This window comes from Salvia miltiorrhiza, chromosome 3 (assembly GCF_028751815.1).
Source record: "Salvia miltiorrhiza cultivar Shanhuang (shh) chromosome 3, IMPLAD_Smil_shh, whole genome shotgun sequence".
NCBI lineage: Eukaryota > Viridiplantae > Streptophyta > Magnoliopsida > Lamiales > Lamiaceae > Salvia > Salvia miltiorrhiza.
The window spans coordinates 25,738,989-25,749,930 of NC_080389.1; the positions used below are offsets into that span (position 1 = coordinate 25,738,989).

The 10,942-nt window shown below is 32.9% G+C and overlaps 1 long non-coding RNA gene across 1 annotated transcript; it reads right to left on the reverse strand.

Moving 5' to 3' along the window:
- Positions 1 to 1,123: 1,123 nt before the first annotated feature.
- On the reverse strand, positions 1,124 to 3,768 carry LOC131013930 (uncharacterized). Its single transcript, XR_009097909.1, has 2 exons — positions 3,415 to 3,768; positions 1,124 to 2,104 (listed from the first exon to the last, which is right to left on the reverse strand). It is a non-coding gene; the product is annotated as an uncharacterized LOC131013930 (long non-coding RNA).
- Between the last annotated feature and the right edge of the window lie 7,174 nt (positions 3,769 to 10,942).

Genomic DNA, 10,942 nt, shown 5'->3' on the forward strand with positions numbered 1-10,942 from the left:
TGCATAGGCTAAAGTTTATAATGCAAAAATACTAATAATTAATGTGTTTGAAGAACAGTTCCAATAATGCATGGAAAGAAAATCGTAAAATTAAAAAAAAATAAAAAATTATCTAGATTATTCCTACCGACAGATGTATTCTTTGTTGCGGGGATGAAATTGTGTATAAGTTCTAAAAGTAATCTAACCACATATCCTTTAATTAAACAAATGTGTAATTATGCCAAAACTCATGAATTTTGGCCCGATTTCAAGCTTTTCCATGGACTTCAATTTTTACCTTCACTACCCTGAATTTAAACGCTTGTTCAATTTTTCCACATTTTACGTAAATCCTCAAATTACAAGCTGACACGGTACTTTTTAAGTTGTCGAAATATGACGTGGAATTGTCGGACGATGAATAAAATGACGTCGTTTAGTTGGGATAAAATGATGTCGTTTAGTCTTGTGTTTTATCTCTCTCTCCACTTTCTTTCTTTCAACCCTGACTTCCTTCCCGGTCGTCGCTGCCTGACAAGCCGACACCCTTCTTTTCGCTGGTTGCCGCCTGACAAGCGACGAAGCTGCTGCTCCTGCGTGAAGACGAGGCACAGATGTTGTCGCCGCCTGCTGCAAATCGAAACAGGAAATGAGCTACACAGACTTCGCCGCCCTTTTCTATTTAGTCGAGCTTGTCGGAAGTCGAGCACAGTAGCAGCGGCGGTTAACGGAGCTAGAGCCAACGGCCCCTTCGCACCCCTTTCCCTTTTCCTTCTTGTCGGCCTCGTCTTTCACCTTCGGCGACCTCTGCGTGGGTCTCGGCCCACCGCTGGAGGAGATCCCCTCCACTTGAAAAACCTAATAGAAAATCGAGGACGCGGAGGGGGATCTACCAGATCGACTGATTTAACTAAGTGGCGATCTGTCGTCGCCTGCCGCAATCGACTGATTTAACTGAGGCTGATGACGAGATCGAAGGAGTGGGGTGAGGCGTCGGTTGAGGCGAAACCAGTGGGGAAGCCTGGGCGGTGGAAAGTTATATGTCACAGCCCACTATCCCTAATGACAGTTTAGCTGAGATTATGACTTGGGATGGGAATTTATGAGTGGGGAAGAAAAAGGCATTTACTTAACATAAAAGTATTTTGAAAAAATATGACATTAAAAGGAAGTACTAGGATCATATTTGATCATTCAAATACTTACAAAACATTCACATAAGGATGACCTAATCGAGATGGATTACTAAAAAATGAATACATTGACTTCATAACATAGAGTTCCCATAATCAAAGTGTTTCGCAGCGAAAAACGTGTGAGATATACATATGAAGATGTATACTTAAGGTTATATTTCTAGAAATGACAAAGGAATACCCGCTCAACATTATTCCATTCCATCAGCTGCTCAACCTGCACATTTAGAAATACATGCAGGGTTGAGTATAAAAATACTCAGTGGGCACATGCCGAAAATACATTCATGCATAACATACACATATATTCATTGTACTGCCAAACAGTAACACACAAGGGTTTTCTTGAAAGACCTGTGCTTACTAAAATATTTCTTTCATTTTCATAAAGTCGATCGGCCGATCATTTTTCTTTCATATGATCCATATCTGTCCTTTCTATCACGCGCCGCGAAGAAGGCCTCCTTCCACGGATGCCAGGACCGGTCACAAGCGACTCGCGGTCTCCATGAGTGTACACGTTAACCCGTACTAGCATACCTTCGTCTAGCATAGGGTCCCAATTGGATTTCCTTTAAAGTTGGCGAACCAACACAGATAGGATACATACGTAAAACATAAATATTTTTGGCAGACAGTCATTTCATAAACATTTCATATCATTTCATAAGACATTTCATTTTCATTTTCATTTCATAAGAGCCATTTATCATTTGAACTTTTCATAAAACTGAAATTAACAGTTAAATCATATCATGCATATAATCGTATAAGAGGCCTACGACACACAAGAGATCTCTATATACGTATAGTAAAAGTAATGCCCATCTGAAGATCTTAGCTTACTCTCGTAGCACTCGAGGCGAACTCACTTCCGTCCTCTGCTCATATCTTCTGATATCATAACATCGAAGATAATCCATGGGCTAAGATAAAAGAAATCGGTTAGGAACCTTCTTACTAAGAATGCTCTTCCTATCTTAGTACTATTCTCACTCCTCATTACTACACTCCAATTAAGCCAAATCAACAAACCAACACATAGATATGCATACACACAAAGCAATATAAATCTCAAATTAGCTCATGGACACTAATCAAGTTAAATAACACCTTAGCAATAAAATAAAATAAAAGTTTTTGTAAAAATCGGAAAATATTTTTTTATTTGGGGAAAATTCCCAAAAATTTAATTTATAAAATCAAAGACACATAATAGAACATTCTTAAATAAATTTCCCAAAAATAATTCACAAAAGAAAGTAATTCCAATTTATATCACTTTTAACAAACTAACCTCTAGATTTCTTCATCGAAAAAAAATTCTCAAAAATTCACGTTGAACTCATATGATACACAATAGCACAAATACATGATCGTATAACTCATAACTCTTCCCACATGGAAGATTCATTTCATACATGCAAACTAAACTTGTGCAATTTTCACAACTCAACATTATTAAACAATTCAAGCATGCTTTCATCCCTCTAGTATACTAACTAGCTCATAGAAACCATTAATCCAAGCATCCATCTTATTAATCAAAAATACCCAATTTGTAGTAAACTAAACTCAATCAATTTTCCACATGTATCTCGATTACCCAAATTAGTCCTCAACCAACATTCCTATCATGCTCATAGTCAAATAATTTCAATCAATTTTGAAATCTAACAAGTGAATCAAAAAGTCCCAAATTTTGATAAACTAAACTTTTTTGAAAATCTTTAAGCATGTATAATTCATCAATCAAACCTTAGATCTATCAAATTGAAATGCATATACAACTCACCAATTAGCAATTTAAAGCAAGGAGTCAATTTTACCCAATTTACATCAAACTAACTCATGAGGATTTTCATAAATCCAATCAAAACATCAATTTAATCCATGATTCATCATATTAGCACTATCAATAGCATATATCAAGCACCAATTCATCAATTAAACCAAAAGATTAAAACTTCTGAATTTTAGACAAACTAAACTCATTGAAAATTCAAACTCCTTTCTAAACCTTTTAAAAACTCATCAATATCAACTTAATAGGTTCTGAATTACATATAAATCACCTCAATTTAAGAAAAGAAGATGAAAAATATTTGAAGGGTAAAACACCCTAATTTTCGAAAAATTTAAAGTGAAAGGGAGAGGGATGTTTTCTTGTTTAATCAATAACATACACACATATATAACTCAAATATAACTAGATCTAAGTTATTAGAACACTTACTCAATGATTTCACTAAAATGGTAGAAGCTCTCTTGACTTCAATCTTGAAACATCTTCTATTCTTGCTCTTGATTCTAAGTTGTGGATGTTTAAGGATTGATTGTTGTGGAGATCCATGGTATAAAAATGATTTTTGGAGCTTGGAGGTATCATCAATGGAGGATAGAGAAAGAAAAGAGAAAGAGGGAGAGAGAAGAGAGGGGGACGAAAATTGCGGGGGAGAGAGGAGAGAGAAATTTATTTTGTTGAAAAGCTAATACTTGTTCCATAAGCTAAAGTTAAATTAATGCCCAGTAAATGTTCATTTAATGCTCTCAACCCCACTTGGCCACTTGCTACCTCAATCCCATCTTAGCTTATTGAATACTACACATGTTCAAAGTATCTCTAATTAAAAATTAACAAAATACACGTACCACAAATGTGTAGTAAAGTATAGCAATATATATATATATATATATATATATATATATATATATATATAGGGTGTGGTTCTAGAGAGAACTACATTATTTGTGAGAACGGGAAAACCATCAAATCTAATGCATCCACTGTAAAAATTAATGCATTCGCTGTTAAAATTAATGCACTAAAATTTTTTTAAAAAATGCTCTCTTCAGGTTTCGAACTCAGGATCTGCATTCATCCAACAAGATGATGCATCTATCGTAGATCTTGATGATCGAATGGCTGAAATTGGTTCTCCGGTCTTCTTTTATTTATGGTTCTTTCTTGAACCTCTCCCTATATATATATATATATATATATATATATTAAGGAAAGTGGTTCATTAATAAAATCATAGTCAATCATCAAGTAATTAAATTAATTATAATAGTAATAATTAGTGTACACATAAATCCACTTAACATCTATTTCAAAAAAATAAACTCTGAGAAATTCCGTTAGGAAAATTATAATATCAATCATAATATTACTACTTCCGATTAAAAATAATCTCGTTCGTTACAATTTTTAAATTTAATCTCTGGGGTTCTAACATGCTCAGGAAATCATAAATCACTCATGTATCAAGTAGGTCACATAGCAGTCAATCAAATAATCTCACTCAAAACATATCATCGCAATTAGTCAAAATCTAACGTCGACTTACTCGCCTCCCGAATCTGACTCTATCTCTCTAGTGATTCTTTACTCACTCATCCCGACTCTATTTCTAGCCGAGTATCCTCATGAAACTTAACACTACAAACCATCTCAAAAAAATAAGCATGCTTCCTTAATTGAAAATAGAATCTATAATCTACCCTCAATTCAATCAGTATCTCTATCTAAACTCATCCTATCAATATAACCCACTTAATAGGTGTCCGACTTCTAGAATACTCGCATCTAAATCTACTAAGAAAACTTCATCCTATCTATTATAACCTCTCAAGAAAATATTAGAAAAAGCTCGAGTCACCAGGATTCTATGCTCAGGTTTGCAAAACCTTAATGTATTCCTTAACACTAATTACCAGAATAGTAATAGAATAATAATGCGAAAATACGAGGTGTTACAGAACCCTAATTATCATAATTAAGCCCTTAATCCATAATTAAAAGCTGGGGCATGACACTATAGCTGAGGGGTTCAAGGGAAAGCATATTCGTGGGGGAATTCCAGCGGCGACAGTGGTGTTCCGCGATTCCGGCGGTGGCAGTGGTTTTCCACCGGACCTGGAAGGGGGAAGGGAAAAGGATGAATTTTTATTTTATTTTATTGTTTGTTTTTTTGTTTATTTTTTTCATGTGTCAATTTTCAGTCCAAGTAGGTGCCATGTCAGCTCGATACTGCCACGTAAGAGCTAGGTTAGCTCGGTACTCAGTGGAGCTAAAAAAATATATATGGAAAAATTGAACAAGCGTTTAAATTCAGAGAATTGAAAGTAAAAATTGAACTTCATGAAAAAGCTTGAAATCGAGCCAAAGTTCATGAATTTTGGTGTAATTAATCCTTAAACAAAATTACTATTATGTTTAATATTTTTAAATTACCACCATATCCTTATCAACAAAAAATGCATGCAACTAAATCGAATAAATATTAGCTACAAAATTGATAAATTATACTTTTAAAATTTATTCTTCTTTTCCACCACACTTTAACAATAATATTGAGAAATAAGTGGACAAAATCAGTTCTTAGTTCTCATGCTAAAGTGATTTTTTTGTTTCAAGTGTATCATATTTGATATATAATACTCTTTCCGTACACAAAATATAGTCCCATTTTGTCATTTTGAAACGTCTATAATTTTTTTTTTCTGAGGGAGAACGTCCACAAAAATTAGTCTCTTTTCATTTTTGAAAACTTTCTATCACATGATGGGCCCCTTTCTCCACTCACATTATAATTAATTATCATTATTAACATTACTTTTAAGTGGAGCCCCTTCTCCACTCATAATACATTTAATTAATTTTATTAAAATTCGTGTCGTCCACTTCTAAGACTATTTTTTATGAACGGATGGAGTATAAAGAAATTAGAGAGAAGGTAAGAGAAAAATAGATAGAGAACTAAAGAACATTATTGCGTGGGGTTGACGACAAATTGCAATCTAATTAACAAACGCCAATGACAATATTTATTATTCAATTATTCACGTTACTCTGTTATGAGCTGATTAGCAAAGTGTTAATAGGGGAATCTACCCACATTGATAAAATGTCTTGCAAAACTACCCACTTTCAAAGTCAAAGACCGAAAAGCAAGTTTGATGGTGATGGGTTGCTTGGTTTTTTGTGTAAAAGTTGATGATGATGGAAATTGTGTAAGAGTTGTGTAAGAAAACAGTTAAAATTGGTACAAAATGTGAGAAAATGTGAACTCACGTCACTTTCATGCATTATAAGATTAAATAGATTTGCAAATTTTGAATAAATTAGGGGATGTTTGTGTGTTACAAACATTAATACGAAGGCCAAAAAATTCACGAATATGTCAATTCTTAAGCAAAATTGTTTTTTGAAACCAGTAAACCACGTATCCGCCAGTAATTCGTAGCCGGCCGCAGTAGCCGCTGAAGTTTGTGACCGGCGGCTACTATTCAGCGGCTACTAATTACTGGCGGATACTTGTGTTATTCGCTTCAAAAAAAAACAATTTGTTCATAATTAACATGATTGTGAATTTTTATCCTTCGTGATTTTTTATTGTTACATATGCACCGATATTTTTAGACTTTTATTTAATTTTACAAGGGGAAATATGAGAGATAGTGAAATATTTACAGTACAAGAAGTACACATGGATGGGAAATATGAGAGATAGTGAATCTGCCAAAATTTGGATTATAGTGGGGGTAATAACACTCACTTTATGCATGATTTGATTGCACATAAAATAATAGACTTGCACATAAAATAATAAGAAATTATATACCAATTATTTGGAAATTCATATATTCGGCAATGAAATAATATTCTATAGCCAAAAACTACAGTATCCGCCATAAAATTATTTACTTTATCAGTAGCCGCTAACAAAAAAGGTAGGGCGGCTACTGGGTCCTTTGTACGATTTTCTGGCGGATACTGGGTCTTTGAGGCATAAAATATTATTTTGTCTCAAAATATGTATAAGTTTTAATTTTTCAGCTTGTTATGAATGTTTAAATATAACATACGCATTCCTCTTTTGTATTTGTTGTTTTTTTTTGTTAATTTTTTAAAAGTACATACTGAGAAGGTGACTCTGCAAAAATTTTGGTTGTAGTGGGGCATTAATGCTAATTTTATGCATGTGTGAGGTGACATGCAATAATAGATTGAAGCCGTATTGAATGAACACTACACTTCACGTGAACTTTTTGTAAGGAATCAAGTTTAGTCCTTATAAGGCTGCATTTGTGAATGACCAAAACACAAATTGAAATACTCACCTTGAATTTCAGAAATTCAGGCATACCCTAAAGATTTGAGTGGTTTTGTGCGAGAGCAGGCAATTTTTGTTGAATTTCAGCCCGAAAAGGTGATTCTCCTGTATTGTTTGTATAAATTATAGTTTGCATGTTTAATCGTATGTTGTTTTTAACGTTGAGAGCATGTTTTACGTTATAGGAAGTGAATTTCTTTATTATCTGAACTTTAAAAGCATGTTAGGGAAATATTAAACCTGTTTCTAATATAATTGAATGTTTTGAACAAAAAAAATAAAGTATCCGCCAGAATTTCATTATCCGCCAACAATAGCCGCCGACCCCACAAGGTCAGCGGCTACTGGTGACGAATAACGATATTCTGGCGGATACTTCATTTTTCGAGCTTATTGTGATGTTTTAAACTTTTTAAGCGTATTTTAATACTATACTTTATGTGGTTTTATAGATGGAATTCGTGAGATACATATATGTGAGATACAACGGAGTCGTCGATGGTATACACTATGTTGGCGGGACTACGGAGGTCCTTCCCCTCTTAAATGAAACAGTTGCGAGCCTGATATACAGCATCAACAATGTGCTGACAACGCATTCGTTGAGCCCGAACTATCAATTGTATTATTTGGCGACCAATCGATTTGGAAGGGAGACGAAATGCGTAATAAGTGACGACGATGATGTGCAATGCTTGTTGGAAACTGCAGAATATCCCATGGTGTACGTTGAGCACAACGACCCGGTCGAAGAAGCGTACATCACTACTTTTGATTTTGGCCAGGCTTCGGGATACGGATATGATGAAGCACAATCTAGTCAGTATGAAACGTCGTATCATGCTCGCGAGAGCGCGCCTCCAACACAGTACTTTTCATGGGATGGGCAACCGTTGGACGAATCCGCATGGAATCTGAATGAAATGTGCGGGAGATTCAACCAGGTGCGGACGGATGAAGCCGTACAACCTGAAGACGAAGCCGAAGAACCTGATGACGATTCTGATGAAGAAGACGAAGAATACGATCCAACGAACGAGTCGGGCACAGATTTTGCCGCCTCTGAGGATTTATTAGACGATGATCTGATAGAGTTCACGGCGACCGAGCGAGCAGGTTGGATCCGACAAAGTAGAACCCGTCACGGAAATTCGACGGACTCGACCGGTGATCTATCTAATTGGATAGTTCCGTTGATTCCAGTGGACGCCACGACTTCGCTCGTTGCTCGCGAGAGTGAGCTGTCCAGAGTTGCTGATTTGGGGAAGAACTCTTTTTACAACAGTAAAGAAGAATTGGTCCTTGCTGTTGGCTTCTGGAATATTATTTTTATATGACTCTATTCATGTCATTATCTTTGGGGCAAACTTTTGAGGGACGGGGGAGTAAAAGATAACTGCCCCAAATTAATGGAGACTTTTCAATTTTATTGAATACCTCAAGGATACTGAGACCTTATCCTATAAAGAGATGTTTATTTTGCATAATTGATAAAATGCACGATTAAGCCTTTTTAATAGGATTTTATAAATTCAAATTTTCAATGGGATATAAATCAAATGAAAATAACTAAAATGATATAAACATTCAAAAATTTTGAAATATTTCAGAATTGCAATTCATCTAACTAAACAAGTGATTAAACTTACAATAATTTTTATCTATCGACGCTAATATTGTAAAAAGTAAACATCCCTTAATAGTAAAATAGTTGTGAAAACTAGATGTGTTGTTGAAAAAAGTATTGTGAACTATATATTCCAACACACACTTAACTTTAATAGGAGCTAGCAGTGACATTCATTCGATTTGTGTAATTGGACTGGTATCACTAGTATCTTTATTCGTGCGATGCACGCCGAACATCGAAATTAATTAATATATTTAAATAAAAAAATACAAATATTAAATATAATCAAAATATAAATAAAAGCAAAATTTATTTTAATAAATAAATAAATATTTCATATACAAAAATAGAAAAAAACAGTTGTAAAAAGTAATGGGGCGAGAAAATAACATATTTTTAAAAAATAATAATTTATTTATTTTAAATTTAATTTTGATGATTTTTATATCATATTAAAGATCTTTTCACGCACTTAAATTTAAGATGAATATTGAATATTTTTTTTCATTATCAAATATTACGATATTTAGAACAAAAAAATTTAAAAAAAAAGAGAAAAACTTGATAGGAAGAAAAAAAATAATGAAAAAATTGGTTGAAGAAGAAAGAAAAAGGAGGGAAAAACTCCTCTTTTATATATTATTAGCATAGCATTTGCATCCCGTGCGAAAATAGTTTTAATTTTTATATTTATATAAAATTAATACTAATTCAATTATTATACTTATAAATATAATAAAAAAAATAACTTTAATTGAATATATTTGAATTGAATAATGAATAAAAATCACAATTATAAAATTTAATATTATGAAAAACAAAAACAAAAAAATAATTTAAAATTTTTTAAAATAAAATACTAATTAAAAAGATGAGAGGGGAGAGAGAAGTTTATAAAACTTTAATATTTAAACAAATTTAATTTTACATTTAAATCAAATATTTTCATAAAATATATCATATTAAAGCTCTTATCGTGAACTTTAATTTGATATCCATATTAAATATTTTATAATTAATCAAATTTCACAATTTTGGAAAGAAACGTAACAACAAATAAGAAGTTAAAGAAAATAAAAATAAAAAGAAAAATATATAGTTTAAACATAAACTTTCTATTTTATTATAACTATAAAATTACCACTCAATTTTAAAATTAATTTGAAATTGATTTCAAATTGAAAACTCCCTTTTTAATATAGCATAGATATAGATTTGGGCAAAATTTCAATCGTACTAAAATTACAAACATTTATTGAATTTGTGTATTTCAAAGCCAATTTTAAAGTTGACTTGCAAAACCAAAAACATGACCAAATTTTATACTAATGTTTTATTGTTGATAACCCTTCAATTTATTGTTCTGTAACTCAACAGCAATATTCTCATACTTATTATATAAGGCGCAAATACTCCCTAACATAATTCAATCAAATTCTAAAACCTCCTTGATATCTCATTTGTGATCGGTTTCTGCTTTCTGGTAGCGGCAATCAGCATTCCATTAGTCATGGCATGCAAAAATTTGGAAGGTATTTGCATTTCATAATACACCTCAGAGTTGAATAAAGAAGGGAGATTTAAGAAAAGAGATGTGCTCCTTGATTGTAGAAAGATAGAAGACTGTTTTATCTAACAAACTTACCAGCCAAGTGTTCATCTCCATGTACTTTACAAGTGGCTACCCAAAATCTGTAGTCTGCGTTTACTTTGATGGATAACAAGAATTTATGCCTTGAAAGGTCTCATTTCTTTTCCAGCATTTGACACAAGAGCATTTTTCCTTCCTTATTTTCACTTCAAGGGTGGATAATATTATCATACCAAAAATGGAGGGATAATACTATCCACCTTTGAAGTGAAAATTAGGAAAGAAAAATGCTTTTGTGTCAAATGTTGAAAAAGAAAGGAGACATTTAAAGACATAAATTTTGTTATCCATCATTTTCCATGGATAAATTTATTCATCAAAGTAAACGCAGCCGTAGTATACAAAATTGTAGAATGTAACAAAA